The following is a 22,708-nucleotide window of genomic DNA, read 5'->3' as shown; positions in this document are numbered from 1 at the left end:
TCTAAACATGCCTGCTGGCTATCTAAAGTCACAAAGCATATCATGTCCACCAGAGATAGTGCATGGAAAACCTGGCAAAAAGATAAAACATCCACCAACCTCAATCATTACAAACATCTTCGAAATCAAACCAAACACTTAGTTACCAAAGATAAATGACAACACTTCCTATCTATGCAAGACCAGAGTAAACAAAATCCCCCAAAATTCTGGGGAACCATTAATTCCCTACTCCACCCAGGCAATAATAACACTCCATGCCCAAGCCCAGATAAAACCTCCTCTGAGCTAATTATACTCTTCAATACATATTTTATTGATACTATCACTAAATTTACAACCTCCTTCCCACCTATTAACCCTGACACTACTGAACCCCACCAACTCACAATCCTTCAACCCCCCCTACCCTACTTCACTCTACCACCCATTCCTACATCCATCACCCACAAATACCTCCTCAAACTAAAACCTTGTACAAATGCTCCTGATAACTTACCTTCAGAATACCTAAAACTAGCCACTCCTTCCATTGCTTATCCTGTCAGCATCGTACTCAATATATCAATTCAAGAATCCTGCATTCCAGATATCTGGAAGAAAGCATTTGTCATCCCTTTGCACAAAGGCGGCAATGACTCTGACATCACAAACTTCCATCCTATATCCATACTATTCCCCATCTCAAAAATACTTGAAAAATGTATCCACATTCTGCTCTTAAATCACTTAAACACCAATTACTTCCTCCCACTCAACACGGATTCAGGCCCGGCCATAGTACCAACACTGCCCTTATTTCCTTCTTAGATATAGTCAATAAAGCTTGTGATGCTGGGTCCTTATTCTCAGCTCTCTTTCTCGATCTTTCTAAGGCATTCAACCCCATTTCGCATTCTCTACTAATTACCAAACTCTCCAACCTAGGATTACCCCCCCCCACCCTTCAGTGGTTTACTAATTACCTCAATAATAGACAGCAATCCACCAAATGGCAACATTCCTCCTCCCCCTTCATTCCTACAAATACAGATTTCACCCAGGGTTCTATACTGGGTCCCCTCCTTTTCAGCATATTCATCAACAACTTCCATCAAACTCTAACAGATAGCTCCATCATTCAATATGCTGATGACTCAACTATAATCTGTTCCTCTAAATCTCTAACCAAATTACGCATCTGATCCTAGAAGCATTCAACTCAACTGAGATCTGGATGTCCAAAAATCACCTAGCCCTTAACCCCCCAAAAAACAAACTCTTATTATTTACCTCCTCAAAAACTAGCCATATCGACAAATGTCAGTTTACGGTTACCTCCCAAAATAACACTGTCTTAGAAGTTGTCCCTAGTACAAAACTGCTAGAATTCATTATCAATGACAATTTAACTTTCGACCTTCATTTCCAGAGTAACATAAAGAGAACATATCAAAAGCTGGGTGCCCTATACAGACATAACTACTTCCTCAGCCTCTCCACCAAAAAGGCCCTAGCCTTTTCATTTCTTCTCCCTACTCTGCTGTATGGCACCCCCATCTTCACCAACCTGCAATCCTCCCTAAAAAGTAAACTTGACTCCTGCTGCAATAAAATTGCCAAATTTGCTACAAACTCTAAATACTCCACACACCACTGCTCTTCTCTGCAACAACTCAATTGGCTAGAATCACCCCACCATCTCACATACCTACAATTAACTATAGCCCACAAGTTAATCTTCCAACCAGAAAGCTGCCCTTCCCTGTCATCCTTATTGAGCACATACCACCCCACTCACCATCACAGGTCAGAAAACAAAATGTTGCTGTCTGTAGTGAAACCCAAACTTTCAGCTGGCAAAATGCTATATTCCTATGCCATCACCAAGCTATGGAACACTCTTCCTCCCTTTCTCAGAATGATCAGCAATCAAGCCTTCTTCAAAAAATCCTTAAAATGACATCTCTTCTCTCAATGGATATGCTCCTGTTCCCTACCAAGCACCTAAACACCTGAGTTCCCATGCTAGGTTACTATCTCTACCTACCTCCATAAAATTTCCACCTATTCTCTTGTATTTCCCTCCTGCTTCTCTCTCCCACATATTTCACACTTCCATCTCAGTCTTTTTCCTCCTGCTAGGTGCTTATATATCTGCACACCTGTGCTTCTAGCCTCTTACTACTATATACCCCTATCCTGCACTTATCCCATAAACTTCCTCATCTTCCTTTCTTGCTCACTATCTATTTACCTTGCCATATCTACTATCTCACCATGACACTGTACCTTTCCACTTTCTCCATTTTCCACATATCTACCTCCCACCTTACATCCATCCCATGCACTTCCTTTCTCTCTAACACACTAACACCTTTGATAGATGTTAATATGCTAATAGTTGATGTGCATAATCTCTGTTACACATATGCTGTCGACAATTGCTTTGTAAATATTTTCGATGTATCAGCGTTGTTCATTTGTATTTTATTGTCTATTGTATACAATTTTGCTTTGCTATGTATATTGTGGAGCTTTTCTTCCCTGGCATCCACTGAAAATAGGCTCTTCTTAGGCCCAGTGAACTTTCCCAGTCAACAAATGCAATAAATAAATAAATAAATGCATGTTAATCTGAGTGAACTTTTTCTCAGGTGTGTTTGCATCCTCTGCTCATGTCTAACTTAGATGGCCAGCATCTGGTAGGTCTTGTCATTGGCCCACATGGATGTTCATACTTGCCACAGCCTCCTTTTGGTTGACATATCCTTGAATCTCTTGGTAAAGATGTTCAAAAATGCCTTCAGAAAACTGCTCACTGAGGTCCCACTCAGTTTGCAGATAGCAATGGTGTGAAAGAAAAATGTATCATTATCACTTTTTTAAAAGTGGCTCATATAGTGTGGTAACAGACTATTAGATAGCATCTGGCACATGTTACGGATGTTCTCATTCAATGATAACTGTTGGGCATTTGCCACAGGAGGTGGGCTGAGTACTGTACACTGACACTTACTTACTAGTTAATGCAGTGAGATTTGAGAACTTATGTGGATGTTTGCTAATGAGATTCCAAAACATTGTATGCTAATATACCTTACTGATTATGTATACTGCACATGGTACTTAACAGATGTTTGTACTCCGCAAACCTTACTGTTAGGTATAGATGCCTGACTGCAATTATCCAAAATGTAAGCTATCATGAGGTCAGCTGCTTGTATTGCTTTTGTGAAATAAAATGTTCATTATCACCTTACTGTGTTCATAGTGTTCTGCGTGAAATGTCTAACTCACATTTTATCCATTTTGTTATTTGGTAAATTCTTTGCACATCAATATGTTAAGTACATAAAGAGTAGGGGTAGACTTTCCCAATATGCATGCATATGGATACATGTCCATCATTATCAGAGAGATTTTCGCTGTATAGAGATGGATGGCTACAAGCAACCCTGCCCCAGTGGATGTCAGATGTGGATGGAATCTGTCCATATCTGTTAGTGATGCAGTTTCACTTGTATGTATGTCTGTAGTAGTGTGCATGGATAATGATATTTTACAGAGTCATCTGTAAATTGTGCAGTCAAGGTCTGATTTACTGATATTTACTCCTACAGTGATTGGGGAAACCACAGGATGGCCATGCATGTAACACTTGGTTGTTGTCTTTACATCTAGCCATGACCACATAACTGTACCTTTTTCATAAGCTGATCTTGTTCTGTTTCACTGTTTTACAACATTCAAATACAAGTGTCATTTAACATATCATGAAGGCTACTTTTGTGCTCATCTTTGCCATTGATTACATGGCTGATGTAGGCTTGGTAGGTGTGGCTGGATGTGCATATAAATGTAACAACCTTTTTGTACTACTGAACTTGTGGTGCAATAGTTATGTGATTGTACTTTCTTGTCAAAATATCCACCAGCATGGGTTGTAGTCTCATCTTTACATACATGAGAAATGAATTAATAGCAGTGTGCATGCATGCTGACAATGTTAAGACATATGAATTAGCTATTCAAATATGTCCCTTATCTGTACGTGATGGTAATACAGATGACACAGATTGTACAACGGTGTACTATTTATGAGAGGTAAGGCATTACACTGACATGTTTTGAAGGCTAATTATGTCAATATGTGCTTCTCCTGAATAAATTCTGATATCTGCTTATCATGTTTTATTTCAGAAGTATAGTCTTAATTTGTGAGATAATTTTTACACTAGGGAAAATGAAATCATAATTGAGACTTAGCGTCAACATGACCAAAATTTGCTAGGATGAATGGGTGATACTGTGTGAAGACATAAGTGTCGAAAGACATTACTAACATGAACAACATTGTGGGTGGATGCAACAGTTCCAGGAAGGCCTGCCAACGATGTTGCTCCAATAAGATCTTCCATGCAGCCAACAAACTCCACCTCTATCAGAGGAAGAGGGGAGAAGAATGCCACTGGAGGTGGGCCACCATTGCCTCCAATGGATGAGATAACAATGTTCCTGGCCTCTCACCATGACACCTGCCAGGAATGTTTATGCTGGGGAGATATTCAGGCACATGTACCAAGATGTACAGGTAAGTATGATGCCCACAGATGCTGAAACATATTGTCACACAAGAACATACATTCACACATCTTACCTTCTTTTTTTTTCATTAATGCCACAGTGGCAGTATTATGTTGTGTATGACAAAACATTCCAGATGCAGACGCACACAGTAAGTGTTATAATATGTTACATTACCTAAACAATACGAGGGTACCAATGTCAGCACCATGTATACTATTATGTGTTTATATTGCATAAGCCTATAAACACCAGGCCACCAGTGATGTTCATCATGTAATTGTCTTTCTCTTAGTGTGATCAGTAGCCTTTGTGTGCCTCTGCCTCCTGATGCCTGAGATGTATACTCACATGTTGTTTTGGTTCCATTTAAACATACAGATAAATCATTAGATCAGATGTTGTGACCAATGACAAGAGTGGACTGATTTGGTAAGTTAGTTAATATGGTTGCTATAATGCAACACTGTTTAGCACAACTATGCATTTATAATTAATGATAGCTTGTTCATCTTCCTAAGTTATTTGCATCCTATGGAACATCTTCTCCAGTCTGGTATGTTTATTGCTTATATGTTGTGTGTTACAACTAACTTGTTGTGCAGGTGTTTCTTTTTACATGAGAGTAGCATTTCAACCCTCATGACCACTGGTGGAATCAGAGGATGACATGTCAGGTATGTCATTATGTGTGTATGTGTGTGTGTTTTTTTACATTCTACTTAAAATTTGTTTGATATGTGACTAATATAGCATATCACTTTGCTCTATAGCACCCCTGCACCACCCACAAAGCCAACATGGTAATTCGATATCACCAAGGTTATGCATTGTAGTTATAGTTGTCCAGTAATGTCAGCCTTATCCTGTTTCATTAGACTTCTGTGAATGTATATGATATGTCTCATCTGTTTGTATTTGCAGTATGTCCACTTCCTGCCTACTCCAGTAGCCTGTCCACTGATCTTGAGGTGGGATGTAATGTACCTCACTATGATACTTTGGCCCATAGCAGGCCACTGCATCAGTTTCACTGTCTGACCCATAAGGGGACAGTCATGTGTGTCATGGTGTAGCATCTAATCAGGAGGATAGTGTGGCCGGCCATTCTGGTGATGTGGGAACATCAGATGATAGACATGATGACGACCATGATCCACTGTCCAATGTTGAGTCTGGTACTGATGGTGAGCATTCCCAATGATGGACTGAACTATGCACTGGACTATATGTGGGCTGTGGCTGATGTGTGTGGATGTGTCAGAGAGTTTACAGTAACTGTTACAGGGGCAGAAACATTCACAGTGACATCATGTCTCTGATTTGTGTGCATTTGTCCATGCTACTGATCATCTAGCACACCAGCTATATGTATGTATGTCCCATGAAATTCAGGCATGCCAACATGGAGAGGTCATGGAAGCACTGGCTACACAGCATGATAGTGTGGTATCTGCCGTATGTTCTTTTTGAAAACCTTATTACAGCAATGCTAGAGCAGTGCCATATTTGGGTGTTATGTACCCTGACCATACTGTGCAGTTTACCTCCAGTGGGAAGAGGCAGATGCCACACATGGACCTTGTACATCAATGTCTGTGATGCATCATGCACCCACATCTGCTGTTGGTCTATCTAATCTGTACCAAGCAGTTATGTCCAGAGCGACACATCAAACTACTGCTCCTGTCCACATTATGTCCCAAACTGCTAGTGTCACCACATACAGCTCCTTGGTGCAGCACTGTGGGCCAAGTGTTTCTGGATGTGGCAGGGATAGCTATAACCACAGTGTAAGCCATCAGTGTGGCCACCCTGGACTGTGATAGAGTAAGATGGCAGTTGACCCAATAGGTACGCTGTTGTGCCATTCTGACCCTGTGGTAATAATGACCATTGTGCTCTCCACAGCCTAATACAGTACACCTGTAGGTGATTTCTCAAATATCTGATGGCCCAGTTTTTTTCTGATCATTTATCTGACTGCCTTCAAATTGTGTTATGTTGTACATATTTGTCATTATTCTGTTGGTCTTGATATTGATGACTGCAATGCTCTTTGTTACAATCTCCCTACTTCCATGTTTGTATCTCTAGATATTAAACATATATCAAGCATTCTTCATCAGCATGTTACCTAATTCTTTCAGGACTGATTGCTACATTACACATTTAATTCTTGTCTGTTCTATCTGCATGCAAAGGTATAGCTCTGTATGCATACTAGTGTTCCATATGGCATTTCAATTAGGTAATGCACATGCCTCACCCCTCAGCACTACATGCACTTCTTTTGACATTTTTCTTTGTTATTCTGTTGCTGACATGTACTTCCCATGTATGCTTTCCCATATTTACCTGTGTATACACATATAGATCTATATCTGTCTATATCTATATCTGTCTATCTATCTATCAATCTATCTATCTATCTATCTATACACACACACATACACACACACACACACACACACACACACACACACACACACACACACACACACACACACACGCACACACAAACACACACACACACACACACACACACACACACACACACACACACACACACACACACACACACACACACACACACACACACACACACACACACACACACACACACCCCTCTGTTGCTGCATCCCAAACAATGCTGTATGTTCCATGACTGATGTGTACTGCCTCTCACTGATGCCTAGTATGATTAAATGACTCATGTTGCAGCTATCAGCTATGCATTGTAGTGTTGCCTTATAGATGACATTCCATGTCAAGCATGCAAGGTAAAAATTGTTTGGGGCATAGGTATGCTTCATTGTGGCCTTTCTTTAATGTGTTGTCAGTACTCATGCTGCTGTATGTTATATAGTGTGTTGTACAACACTATTACACATCACTATTCTATATATGATGCATCAGTGTTATTGTATTACCTCTGCAATTAGGTTATGTTTGCACTGCAATGGCCTAGATTTATTTTGGTAATGGCAGTTGTACAGCTAACTTCACATGCTGCTTTTCTGTATAATGATATCCTGCCTGAAGAATAACACCTTCTGTTATGAGCAACTCACATCTGCAATACATATGACAGTGTGGTCCTTGTTGGAGCTGTACCTTGCAGAGAGTATACCTGTGGTTATTTGTTCCTCTGTAGACATCCAGATGTGTTCCTTGCTATGTCATACATATGTGCATAAATTATATGCTTATGTTATGTATGATTGTCAATGGGGACAACTAATGTTTCCATTAGTCATGATCTGTGCTGCTTTTGTGGACAACACTGTGTAAACATCATTATTTTGTCTATGTACTTCTGTCCGTGTGGCTTGTTATGACTCAAAGAGGTGAGTCAGATGCCTGAGCAAGGACATACGGTCACAGCCTCCATTGCCCATCCTTACTTCTTCTCACCCTTGTGTCCACCTGATCATCCTGTGACAACTGTGAAAGCACAGCTTCAGGCATCTGAAGTTCCTGGTGTAGTTTACCCACACCTGTGGCTAATAGGCTACAGTGTTATGATGTTATCATGTTGTGTAGCATGGCACACATGATGACCATCCGTGATGCCTTTTATGGTGTGCATTGGAGTGCACCCTGGATGTGTCCAGACATCTGAATCATGCTTCCAGCATGCCAAACACATACCTGATGGCATTCCATGATGCAGTGTGTGCTCTGTTAAATGCATTCTTAGCAGGCATTGATGTGGCTCTCTATGGTGTCATACAAGGCTCCAGTGGATAACCACAGTCACCTATTTTTAGGGGATGAGAAGAAATATTTATTCATCTTGCTCTCAGTTCACATGTCTGACTACTGCTTACTGCATAGCTATGGTTAGGTACTTACCAAGTATGAGCCCCTCCAGTATTTCACCATGTTGGAAAGCAGCCCTCAGAACACTTTCCTTTCATATTGCTGCATCATACACATTACCAGGTTGTGTTACCATGATATTGGTAGTGAGGCTGTTGGTGGACAATAGCACCTGACAATTGAGCGATGGTCACACCTTTCTATTCATGTATCATTTGGCACTGGGTACTGCTGTGGTTTTGATTGGGATGTGGGTACAGTCAGTTGAATCAAGGACATGGGGGAAGTTGGCAGTGGCATTGAACTGTTGCATGACAGTTCTGCATTCCATGCTGTTGTTGGGAAGTTGATGTATTCATCTACTTGTTTGTACCTTACTGCCATGATTTGTGCTAAAATTTGACTGGCAGCTATCTGAAATACTTGTACAGCATCACTCATACTTTTGTGAAGCCCTGGAGGCCAGTATACCCAGACTGAGGCACACTTTTGTTTCTGCAAGTACTGTGTTACACCACAGACTATGAGCATACATGTAAGATGGACACATCCTACATACAGCCTATACTAGCTATCTATATCTATCTACCATTGACTGTTAAGCACAGTAAGAGCATGCAGAACCCTGCGTGTACTATGGCACTGCTGTAGTACTGTAGAGGTCAGGGTTTCTACTGACCATTCCACAGCTTGCGTAATTTCATTTTGAGCAGCCAGTCACAGTTTCTGTGCTCCCGTCCTTCATGTAGCACATGGAGTTGGTGTGCAGTACAATATGTGGTATGGGCGTGTGTATGGTTGTCTGTTCCATGACATTGCTGGGATCATTCATTTGCCTGCAGGAGTAAGTAGACATCTTCTGACACCTGACCATACACACCATCTGCACACCTATGTTTACTGCAATGACCAGTATCAATGTGTTGTGCGGAACTGTCAACATAAACAGCAGTCTCAGCTTGGGTCTGTTGTTCACTGGCCTCATCCTTTTCACTACCCAATGACCCCTCATTCTCAGAATGGCCAGACTAGTTTTCCTCCACATCTGATACTACACCTGAATCAACATCTCTGTCACCATTTTGGCCAGTCGGTGTCACCATATCAATGTCCTGTTTGCCAGGGGCCATGTTACCATACTGAGACACATCAAATCTCACATCATGATCACTGGATGGGCTAATGAAGAATACAGCTAGTTAATGTGTAAAAGAAGAGGCACATGACACAGATCAGGGAAGTGTGCTTACATCACATGATGGATATCATTAAAAACATATGCCACATATATCTCACTGTAATGTTGCAGATAATAATGACTTTACATGAGGTCTTGTTTATGTATGGTTCATGTAATCTACTTAACAGGCAGTATACAACTAGGCTACATAGCCAACATACACAACATGCGTGATGAAAATACAAGCTAAATACACACCTGACAACTCCTTTTGAGAAGATGGTGCTGTTGAAGAAGGATGAGCTTCAACTATTGTAGGAAAAAAAAATCAGCATTATTAATTACATCATTGCCACCATTAACTATCTGAACACAGTTAAAACATGCAGAAGGTTTTCTATAGACATACCATTTGTTGGTGCAGTTGATGAGGTTAATGCAGTCTGACCTAGAAATAGAAAGAAGTACACAGCATTAATGGAGGACAGCAACAAGAATAAAAGCAATGACATGTATAAAAGATAGACAGCAGAATACCTCTGACAGACCTCCACTGTTGAAAGTAAAGAGAAGACAACACAGTCATGCATTTAGACAAAACAATACTGACAGCATGACATATACAATATAGTGAGAAAGGCTGCAGATGCTCACATGACAGATATAGTGGCTGTTGGCCAGATGGCCCTGTGTTGAAAAACAGTGACATTAATGCCATGTATCACAGGTCTGCTACACATGGATGCAAATTATGAACCTGTTGTGATAACATACCTGGTCTGTCTGCACTTGCACCTGCATGGCTTGGACCCCCACAGGATGTCCCTGTAGTGTACAATGTTAGGGAAATATCAGTATGACAGTAAACAGCATGGCAATGACATAAGGCTGAGGCAATAAGAGACAGTGGTGACAGTAACACAGTATGGAGCACTTACTTGCCATTCCCTAGTATTGTCCAGGAGTAGCTGGACCTGTGACTATTAATGCAGACAGCATTACATGTGTTGGTTGCACTAATCTGTCTCTTTGACAATTGTATGAGTACATGTCATTAAACTTACATTCATCATCTTCACCTTGTGTGGATCTATACGCACAGCTAAAATCTGCTGTGGTAAATCAAAAATACATGAATATGTATGCAACAGCAATGTGTTGTGATTTTCTCTATACTCAGCCATGTCATGGAAAAATGACATACATGTTCAGCCCAGAAATCTGGCTTTTATCCCACCCCGGGATATGTATAGTTCCCCTCTTGCTGTATGTAGGGAGGCCAGAAATATTGTGATGCCATCAGGTGGGTCAATGATGGTCCACAACCAGTGGCATCCATCGATCTCTCATACCATCTGTGACATTCCTTCTCTGGGCCACTAATAAAGGAGACTCAATCCTTGCCACTGACACCAGTGGGGAACATTCACTTAGAACAAAAATGGATACACGCAGTATTTTCTGATGCAGCACTCTTCATCAAGCACAATTTCCCTTAAGAGCACACAGGGATCACACTCCAGTCTTGGGGTTGGGTTTCCCTCTCCAGGCCCCAAATAAGACTCCCCACTGATACAGCTATAGAGTTAATTCCTTAGCCAGGTATTACAACCAAGTCGTCAACCGTCCTCTCTGTGAAATCAGTGCTCTGAGTGCCCCTGTTCAAAGTAGCTGACACATACTCGCAGTTTTCTCTCTCTCACACACACACACACACACACACACACACACACACACACACACACACACACACACAGACACACACGCACACACACACACACACACACACACACACACACACACACACACACACACACACACACAGACACACACACACACACACACACCTGGGACAGACTGGCAGAGCTTACCCACTCTACCAGCTCCACCCAAAACATAAAGTAGATTCACTGCCACCAGCCAACTACTTTAAGGCTCTTACCAGGGTACCCAGTTACTCTCTATAAAATTAATATTTATCCAAATGGTAATATTAACCATGTGGCAAGACTTTCAGGAACATGGCGCTACAGTACCACTAAATAAATGCATTTACTCTCAAAGGTTAAATATTTTATAAAAGACCAGTTGCAATGAAAGGTATTGATATATTTAATAATAAATAATAAAACAGAAAGCATGAAAATACTGAATAACTATTTACAATAAACACTAGCATTTAAATTCAAAGGAAATATAAAAAATAACATAGATGGAAAGACTCAGACAGATGCAAAGAAAACAGTATTTAACTAGTCTCACTATATTTTCCTAACTGACTGAAGAATTACTATTCTCCGATTACTTATCAAAGCAAGGCAAGCTAAAGTGAGTGGGTATCTTTGCTGTAAGTTCCAATAACAGAGTGCTGAGTCTCACTATTACATCTCTCACTAATATCTAAATACAGTTTCAGAGCTGGCTACAGAATGACATTACATCTGGTCACCTGATTCTGTGGTTCCCATACTACCCTCCTGACTAGAAGCTGAGCTAGGATCTAGCACAGATGTGTCACAATACACTCTCCCAGAACCCTGCTAAGACTTATTCCAGCATCTGTAGATTGTAAACCAATTCCAGTACGTACACCCTTCCTGTAGAGACTAACTAGCCAGTCTCTGTCACCCCCAGGTAGCAATTAATTCAGCACTAAAGACAATAAGAGCATAATCCCAGCCCAGAGACTGTATCTCTGGCTGCATTCAGACCTGTAAGATAAAAACTTTATAGCCTAAACCAAGTAATTTAATTTCAAGCTATTTTTTTAAGGTTAACTGAGCTTAACCCCTTCCATTACAGCATCCTCATTTAACATATACACATTTCATCATTTACAATACAGTCTTTTATACATGTATATTTCTTTTCTGTGCAGCAGGACTCATTGTTTTAACACAAGCAACTTTACAGATACATTTTAACACAAGCATCTGTACAAATTAGTTTGATATTCAAATGGCATAAAGTTCCATACAAATGTCCAGCTAGTTATGCTGGCATATGTTACACATGCAATGCCCTACTCTCTCTGGCATAGCTGGCACTAAATCATATTATCACACCATCTTAACCTGTTTTCTGCATGGAATATCATGTCTGAACAGCATCATTGATAGGAATTATGGGATCTGCTATGACCTCCAACTGTGTTAATCATTTTGGTGAGGTCAGTCCATGCTTCATTTTTTCCAAACAGTATTCCCTGCATGGCCAAGGAGTCTTCATCCATGTTGTTGGAGAGCATCTAGTATGATGTCATTTTCAAGTAGGGAGAAATTCTCATCACTATGATGGTTGGCCATCTGAAAGACAGTGGTATGCACATGACCATATTCCTGTCAGAGCTCCGATATGCAAATTATGATGTGGACAGGGTATGTCACTAAAAACAGCATGCATTCCTGTACAATGAAAATATCTATAAAACACTGTGTGTGACAAATACTAATGTGACAAGTATAAAGTAACAACAATGCCTGTGTACATAGTTGGAAAATCAACATAACTTGTAATATTCTTAGAGAGTGTGTGTGGGATTAGAACCCTTTATGCTACATATTTGTTGAATGGAGATTTGAGGACAACACCATCATGCCAGATGAGTCTGCATGCATTTTACATTAAAATACTACAAAACCAAAAATCATACAACTTAAAGAAAGCATTGGAAATCTCAGGAGCCATAGGCAGGCCACAAACAGTACAGAGCCTTTGTACATTGAGCCAGTAGTTATAAGACTTTTGTCAAGAACCAGCAATGAAAAAATAACTGTTGTGAAGACTGGTAGAAAAGGATGAAGGCTGCCAGCCTAGCCAGATATAACTGTGTAGATAATTCTGTCATTTTTAAATATAAATGTAAAATACAGGCATGTTTCTTAAATGAAAGAAAATACTGTAAAATGTGGAACTTCAAGATTGTAGGAAAATTGCCATCTGCTGAAAGGAAAACTAAGTCAATCATTTCAAATCTTTCCTTTGAAGTAAAAGTATTTCAAATCTATCCTTTGATCTGTAAAGCTCGGAGTCAGTCTGTCTGGGCTAACACATTATTTCTATTGTTTTAACTTAAGGAATAAGTACTAGAGTGTACGTGTGAAATGTCTTTTATTGTTGTAGCTTCCTGAGCAGGTGTTAGCTTGCTAAATAATGTAGCCTGTTGGCATGGGAACCCCAGGTTAAGTGTTAAAATGATGTAAAGTGTACACTGGGAAAACCTAAGTGTCAAAATGATGTACTGTGGGAGGGCCCAGCAGAAATGTTTGTTAGTGATTTTAAAAAATATTGCTGAGAGAGAGAGAGAGAGATGGTAAGCATTTTAGATCTTGGACTATCCAACTCAGCACTGCCTATGCTCTATATGTGTAAGTTACTTTAGAAGTATGTTTTCTTGTAGCAATAGCTAGGAATTAGAAAAGATTAGACTAGGTGTTTTTCTGTTATGTCAGAACTTTACTATTGAATTATTTTAAGTTTCTGTGTGATCTCTGAACTCTTGAATGGCACTGTGGTGTAGTAGTATTGTCTTGTGTTTTTAGTATTTACTATTAAATATTTTTAAACCCCTTTCAACTGTGGCTGGTTTATGTAGAGATAATTTAAGCTCTAGAGTACATTGCATGCTTATAAGTGATCCTGTACTAAGCCCTTCCAATAAGCCTTGATTGCTTAAGTTACACTACTATTGGATAATAATATTGCATGGTAATAATTGGACATCCTTTTAAGGGCCTTTGGGTAGCTGATGATTATTAGCTGGTGGTGGCAGGAATTACTACCGTATAGTCTGGGTATAGGGGCACAGCTGGAGAATCTGTGTCAGCCTTTCCCAGGAGTGTCTGTGAAGTTGTATAAATACTTATCTCAAAGTGTGTGTGTGTGTATCAGCTACTTGGGCAGGGACATGAATCACTGGTTGGACAAAGAGGGTACTGGAGGTTTGCTTGCCAGCTAGGCTGAGATCTGGACCCTATAGCTGTGCCAGTGGGGAGTCTTATTGGGGACCTGGAGAGCAAGGGAGCAACCAGCCCCAGACTGACTGTGATCTCTGTGAGGTCTTAAGGGAAATTGCACTTTACTATGTGTATTTGTTCTTTCTCCTATATGAGACACACTCTCTGGTGTTAGTGATGAGGATTGAGGCTCCTTGATTGCTGGGCCAGGGCATGGGTGTCACATATTAATTGGTGGCAGTGGTTGGGATATCCTTACATATTAATTGGTTTGCAGTGGTGGGATCCACTGCACATACTAATTGGTGGGCATTAGTGGAATATCCACATCACATATTAATTAGTTGCCAAATACTAATTGGCTTGTAGTGGTGTGGGTAGAGTGAATCCTGTAGCTTATGTAGAGTGATCTCTGAAGGTGTTTTGTACTCTAAAACAACCACTCAGTGAATACTCAGAGTTCAGATCACAATTGTTTTATTTCTTTTGTTAGCTTAGTTAGTCAGGGTGAGTAGGCAGCATGTCAGCAGAGGAGTATGGAAAGCTGACAAGGAGCCAGCTGGGGGAGATGTGCCAGGCTAGGAGACAAACATGTGGGTCTGGTAGCCAGTGTGAAACCCAGACAGACTGCATACTTGCAGCCAGGACTGGAGAGGTGGTTACTTCTGGGAGTGATCTACGCTGTAGCAGTGAGACTGAAGGTGAGCCACAGCTGCTTGTGGGTATTGATGTTCCCTTGGACAGGGTAACCACAAAGGTAGAGGTTAGTAGTAGTACCCAGGATGACAGTGAGGCACCACTATCAGAGGATGCCAGACTTCCCGTGGAAGGAGAGCTAGGAAGGGTTACAAGGAGAGAGTTGAGACAGGCTCAGCTCTCAGACCCTACATTGCAAGGCCTGAGGCAGGTAGCTAGGGAGGCATCTGATTCTCAAGGAAAGGGGGAATCTGTATACTGGGACAAAGGGTAACTATACAAAGAGTAAACCTCTGAAGGAGGGCTAGAAGGTGAGAGAGTACAGCAGTTGGTAGTGCCTAGAGCCTACTATCTGACACTTCTAGCCATAGCCCATGATATTCCCTTTGCAGGTCATATGGGCATAAAATGTACAAAGAGGCATATTATGCAGAACTTCTATTGGCCTGGAATTTTCAGAGATGTAACAGGGTACTGCAGGACCTGTGAGCAGTGCCAAAAGGTAGGCAAGACAGGAGACAAGGTGAGAGCTCCTTTGATGCCTTTGCCTGTGATTGAGAATTCATTTCAGAGGGTAGCTATGTATATTGTGGGTCCTCTGAATACCCCAAGCTCCACAGGGAAAAAGTATATCCTAGTGGTATTGGATTATGCTACACGATACCCAGAGGCAGTGGCTTTGTCCTCCATTGAGGCAAAGAAGGTGGCAAATGCTTTGTTAGAGATTTTCAGCAGGGTAGGTTTCCCAAAAGAAATACGGTCTGACCAAGGCATCAATTTCATGTCAGACCTGCTGGCTTGTCTGTGGAAGTCCTGTGGGGTGAAGCACATGAAGACCACCCCTACCATCCCCAGACTAATGGTCTTGTTAAGAGGTTAAACTCTACAATCAAGTCCATGCTACGGGCATTTGCTGATCAGTTTAAGAGGGAGTGGGAGAAATATTTGCCCCATCTGTTGTTTGCTTACAAAGAGGTTCCCCAGGCATCCACAGGTTTTTCACCTTTTGAGTTGCTGTATGGGCATAGGGTGAGGGGACCTCTGGATGTAATTCGAGATGAGTGGGAAGGTGAGTGTGAACCTCACAAGGAGTCTGTTGTGGCATATGTCCTAAACCTCAGGACAAGGCTCATGGAACTCATGGGCTTGGCCCAGGAGAACCTGGCAGAAGCCCAACAACAGAAAAAGGTGTGGTATGACAGGAATGCTCGAGCTAGAGAGTAGGCTGTGGGGCAGTAGGTAATGGTTCTCATTCCTGTCAGACACAACAAGCTGCAAGCAGCTTGGGAGGGTACCTACATGTTGGTAAGAAAGTTAAGTGATGTTAATTACATGGTGGAACTGCTAGGCAGATGGCAGGGGCACAAACTGTACCATGTTAACATCATGAAACCTTACCATAATAGGGAGGCCCTTGTGCTGAGCATTTGCAGTGGATTGTAGGAGGAGTCTGAGGGAGATCTGGGGACTGATCTCCTCAGTGAGGCTTGGGCTGACACCTCAGTGGAAGGGGTAGCAATATCCCAGCAGCTATCTCCTACCCAGGTTCTAGAAATCCAAGCAGTGTTGCAGGAATTTGGGGACAAGTTCACGGGAAACCAGGGTGCACCCACATGGTGCAACACCAGGTGGATACAGGACCCCAAAGGCCTATTAAGCAGGCCCCTTATAGGATGCCTGAGAGAGTCAGACAGACTCTGAGTGAGGAGGTACAGGAGATGTTGGAACTAGGGGTTATTCAAGTGTCCAACAGTCCCTGGGCATCCCCAGTACTGCTGCTGCCAAAGAAGGATGGCAGCACCAGGTTCTGTCTGGACTACAGGAAATTAAATAGTCACATTGAGTCGGATGCTTACCCCATGCCTAGGACAGATGAGGCCCTAGAGCAGCTGGGTGGGGCTAAGTATCTTACAACCATTGATCTTACCAAGGGTTACTGGCAGGTGCCCTTGACTCCCAGTGCTAGAGACAAGTCAGCCTTTGTGACTCCTTTTGGCTTGTATGAGTTCACAAAGATGCCCTTTGCGATGAAGAATGCCCCAGCGACTTTCCAGAGGCTGGTAGATAATATCCTAGCAGGAGCAGGAGGGTTTTCCCTTGCTTACCTAGATGATATTGCCATCTACAGCCATTCCTGGCCAGGGCACCTTCTGCGTGTCAGGGAAGTGCTGGGCAGAATACAGAGGGCAGGGTTGACCATTAAACCGAACAAATGTCAGGTGGGTATGGCAGAGGTCTCCTACCTAGGACATAGAGTGGGGGTGGTAACATAAGGCCAGAACCTGCCAAAGTGGAAGCCATTCAGGCATGGCCTGCACCTGTTACTAAAAAGCAGGTGAGGGCATTTTTAGGGACAACAGGGTACTACAGAAAGTTCGTCCCCAGTTATAGTACCATAGCTGCTCCCCTCACAGACCTGACAAGGAAGAACAGGCCAGATAAGGTAGTGTGGACCCCAGCATGTGAGCAGGCATTCAAAAAGCTTAAAGAAGCTTTGTGAGGACCCCGTGTGTTAGCCAGTCCAGATTACAGCAAATAATTAGTTGTGCAAGTGGATGCTTTGAACCATGGGATGTGGGCTGTACTTAGTCAGATTTCTTCAGAGGGGAAGAGCACCCAGTGGTTTATCTCAGTTATAGGCTCCAACCCAGGGAGGAATGCTATGCAGCTGTAGAAAAGGAATGTCTAGCTATAGTGTGGGCACTGCAGAAACTTCAGCCTTATCTATATGGAAGAAAATTCACTGTAATGACAGATCATAACCACCTAATATGGTTAAACAGAGCCAGTCAGCAAAATGCCAAGTTGCTAAGATGGAGCCTGGGGTTGCAAGCATATGATATGTCAGTACAGCACCACAGTGGGATTAGCAATGCCAATGCAGATGGGCTCTCAAGACTGGGAATGGGGTAAGGTATACTCAGGTAGACCTAACCCTCTCAAGCGGCGTTTCTCAAAGGTCACTTTAAAAACTAGTTTGAGTTCTCCGGGCGGGGAGAAATGTGAAGACTGGTAGAGAAGGTGAAGGCTGCCAGTCTAGCCAGATATAATTTTGCAGATAATTGTGTCATTTGTAAATATAAATGTAAAATACGGGCTTGTTTCTTAAATGAAAGAAAATACTGCAAAATGTGGACCTTCAAGATCGTAGCAACATTGCCATCTGTTGTAAGGAAAACTAAGTCAAGCATTTCAAATCTTTCCTTTGAAGTAAAATTATTTCAAATCTATCCTTTGATCTGTAGAGCTTGGAGTCAGTCTGTCTGGGCTAACACATTCTTTCTATTGTTTTAACTTAAGGAATAATTACTAGAGTGTACATGTGAAATGTCTTTTATTGTTGTAGCTTCCTGAGCAGGTGTTAGCTTGCTAAATAATGTAGCCTGTTGGCCTAGGAACGCCAGGCTAAGGGTCAAAATGATGTAATGTATACAATGGGAAAACCTAAGTGTCAAAATGATGTAATCTTCGAGGGCCCAGCAGAAATGTTTGTTAGTGATTTTAAAAACTATTGCTGAGAGAGAGACTGTAAGCATTTTTGATCTTGGACTATCCAACCCAGCACTGCCTATGATCTATATGTGTAAGTTACTTTAGAAGTATATTTTCTTGTAGCAATAGCTAGGAATTAGAAAAGATTAGACTAAGTGTTTTTCTGTTATGTCAGAACTGTACTACTGAATTATTTTAAGTTTCTGTGTGATCTCCGAACTCCTGAATAGTACTGTGATGTAGTAGTATTGTCTTGTGTTTTTAGTATTTATTATTAAATATTTTTAAACCCTTTTCAACTGTGGCTGGTTTATGTAGAGATAATTTAAGCTCTAGAGTACATTGCATGCTTATAAGTGATCCTGTACTAAGCCCTTCCAATAAGCCTTGATTGCTTAAGTTACACTACTATTGGATAATAATATTGCACGGTAATAATTGGATACCCTTTTAAGGGCTTTTGGGTAGCTGATAATTATTAGCTGGTGGTGACAGGAATTACTACTGTATAGTCTGGGTATAGGGGCACAGCTGGACAATCTGTGTCAGCCTTTCCCAGGAGTGTCTGTGAAGTTGTATAAATACTTATCTCAAAGTGTGTGTGTGTGTGTGTGTGTGTGTGTGTGTGTGTGTGTGTGTGTGTGTGTGTGTGTGTGTGTGTGTGTGTGTGTGTGTGTGTGTGTTTGTGTGTGTGTGTGTGTGTCAGCTACTTGGGCAGGGACACGAAGCATTGGTTGGACAGAGAGGGTACTGGAGGTCAGCTTGCCAGCTAGGCTGAGATCTGAACCCTAAAGTTGTGCCAGTGGGGAGTCTTATTGGGGACCTGGAGAGCAAGGGAGCAACCAGCCCCAGACTGACTGTGATCTCTGTGTGCGCTTAAGGGAAATTGCACTTTATTATGTGTATTTGTTATCCTTTCCTCTCATATGAGACACCCTCTCTGGTGTTAGTGGTGAGGATTGAGGCTCCTTCATTGCTGGGCCAGGGCACGGGCATCACAACTTTCACAACAAAAGAACGTTTTATTAAGGCATTTCTTAAAAAAGTGTTAAGACGTTTGCTAAGAAACAATACTATTCACATTTGCAATGTAAATCTGTCTATACAACTGCATATCGGAATAAAATCAATTAATGATAATAGCAACCTCTGTATTCATAAAGGTTAGTTAAACATCACTCCAGTAACTTGCAGTAATTTCTGTTAAAACATACATTTTCAATATAATTAAATCTAAACAGGAAAAAGGTAAAATATTCTCCTAAACAGAAATGCTAGCAGGTGCCAATTTACCTCTGACTCAGAATCACTGAACGTAAGAGCACCTAATATGCACCCATCTTTAAATACCATTTGCGCCATACATAATCAATGAGGTTCATTAAAATTCTAAGTTTTGGAATACCATTTATGCACATCTGCATAAAAAGGCTACATGCTGCGTAATACCCAGGTGCACTTTGCAAATACCCAATAGGAATCCATAAATGGTACTATGTGTGGCATGTGCCTGTTTTCTTCTTATGAAGTGATAACATGGCATAATCACCACTTTTAAATGATGATATTTTTACATTTGCAGATCAGACCTTTGCTACTGAAAACTGAGTAGGACCTCAGTAAGCATTTTTCAAAGTTTGCATTTTTCATACATTTTCCTTTGGTGTATCAAGATGGCTATTTCCAGGAGGCTGAGACCACCCAGATGCTCACCATCGAGGAAGGAACTTCATGATGATTGACATCTAGAACCATATAGTGAGGGAACACCAAAAATGCACGGGGATCTACCATACTGGAGTCCAGGTTCACCACTGCTATGGTGACCTGCATTGGACAGATGCAGATAAGCTTCATTAGAGGGTCACCAATGTGTAGATACAGCCTGTGGATTCTTACAGTAAGTGTTTTTAGCTTATGTATGCCTGAGCCCATACATATATATATATATATATATATATAGAGAGAGAGAGAGAGAAAGAGAGAATAATCATTAAGTAGTTGTTGTGACAATTAGCTCACTAGGATAATTAAGTAGATGTGATAACTGTACTCTATATAAGTATAGGTTTGATTCCCAAGCTGTTAATTTATTTAATAATATTTATAATATACATAATCATAAACTTTGTAGATGCACATCTGTTTTCCAACATATAATGACATAATTTCATACATCCACTGTCCTCATGCATCAGTGATGCCTTAAGGGCCTAGGCCACTGATGACTATGCATTTCGTAGTTATCAGTTATAGCATGACAATATTACCTACTGTACCTGTGTATGTCTAATAACACACACAATACTTCTTTAATTAATTTCTCCTAATAAAGTGAACATTCTTACTACAGTCCAATTTTTTTAAGCCAAAAGGAATGCCTGTCCAACTGCTTACACATATGTTTTCAGTTATGTGTCAATGGCTGTTATTCCTTTAGAGTATAATGGCCAATAAGTGTTGGAAGCTTCCATATTCAGCCATTATCCACAGGAATTTGAATAAACACAAGCAGTACCTGTTTGTCAGGAAAAGGCATATGTTGCCTGTTAGCTTGGCTTATAAGGAAAACAACAAGAATGCCTCCCTTCTGGCATGCTGTGGGTTCCATTCCACATAGGGAAAACATATCAATAACTTTGTCTCATGGTTTACTTCACCCATAACAGTTGTATAGAGAACAGCATTGCACTTATTGATATTAACATTTATTTATGTTTATGGTTAAGAATAACTCAGTTAATCATTGATTTTCCTACAAATATGGCCATAATCTGTAATGTGTAGCTCTTTAACTGCAAGGTTATTAAAGCAATACCTGTTTGTTTAAAAGAACCATGCGCTGCCTGTTATCTTGGCTTGTAAGGAAAATGGCCAGCATGCCTACATTTTGCCATACTGCTGAATGCAAGCCACATAGAGGAAATATATTAATAAATTGTTCTCTTGGTTTACTCCTATAGCAGTTATATAGAGAAGAATATTGCATTTATTGATATTAAAGTTTATTTTGTGCATGGTTACAAATAACTCATTCGTCAAATTACTATGAATATGCTCATAATCTTTAATGCTCTGTTAACAACAGCTCTTCAACTGCAGGTTTAGTAAGGCTTGTTACAGACTGTTATATGTCTGATAAAGTTTTTTTTTGCAATATGGTATTATTTTTAAAGTGCTATCAAGTTCTGTTTTATCATTAATTATTGCATTCAGATCAAGAACCACATCATCCTTATGTTTTGAGTGAGATGGTCAGACTTAGAAATGCAGAACAGGGAAAATTTGTTTATTTGCTTAGTGATGTTCACTTTGCCAAGGAATATCTTAGTCCTCCCATATTCCTTACTGTGTATGTCATGTACAGCAGCTTTTAATGTTCTGTTAACAGCAACTCTATGATACATGACTATCCCACTGTCTGGGAAATGTATCTTTCATTACTGTTAATGTTTCAGACCACTGTGCTGACAGGATCCATATTAACAGACCATACCCCATCCAGGTAATGTCATAACACCAAGTCTTTTCCATGCATCCACAAGACACACTTTTATTCAAGGTGGATTAGCTAAGCAGATAGGTGTCAATGTTTGAGTTTGGATAAAAATCACATCACAGGTGCAGGTGTGAATGTCATGTCCTCCAATCTATGTTCAAAGATGTAAAACGTATACAACCTTGAAAAAGGTGTATGGTGATTACTTAATGTTCTTCAGAAGTAACCTTTTAGAAACTGATCTGAGAAATGTACATTACTGTTATTTAATGAATACATCATTCATAGTTGCTCTTTTCTCTTTTCAGGTGATGAAGACAGTACCAGAAATTGTGCTCTGTGCAGTGAGTGGATGCACAGGCTTGTGGAGCAGTGGAATAAGAAAGTTTAGCATTAGTATTACATCCCTATAATATCGTTGGTGTTTTTATTACAGCACCCTTGTATCCTAGGTTTGCTGACACTTCTGCAGATGCATTTCTTTGCAACATTTTA

The sequence above is a fragment of the Protopterus annectens genome, chromosome 1.part0 (assembly GCF_019279795.1).
Source record: "Protopterus annectens isolate FY-2018-M chromosome 1.part0, PAN1.0, whole genome shotgun sequence".
In the NCBI taxonomy this organism is placed as follows: domain Eukaryota; kingdom Metazoa; phylum Chordata; order Ceratodontiformes; family Protopteridae; genus Protopterus; species Protopterus annectens.
This window is presented reverse-complemented; position numbering follows the sequence as displayed.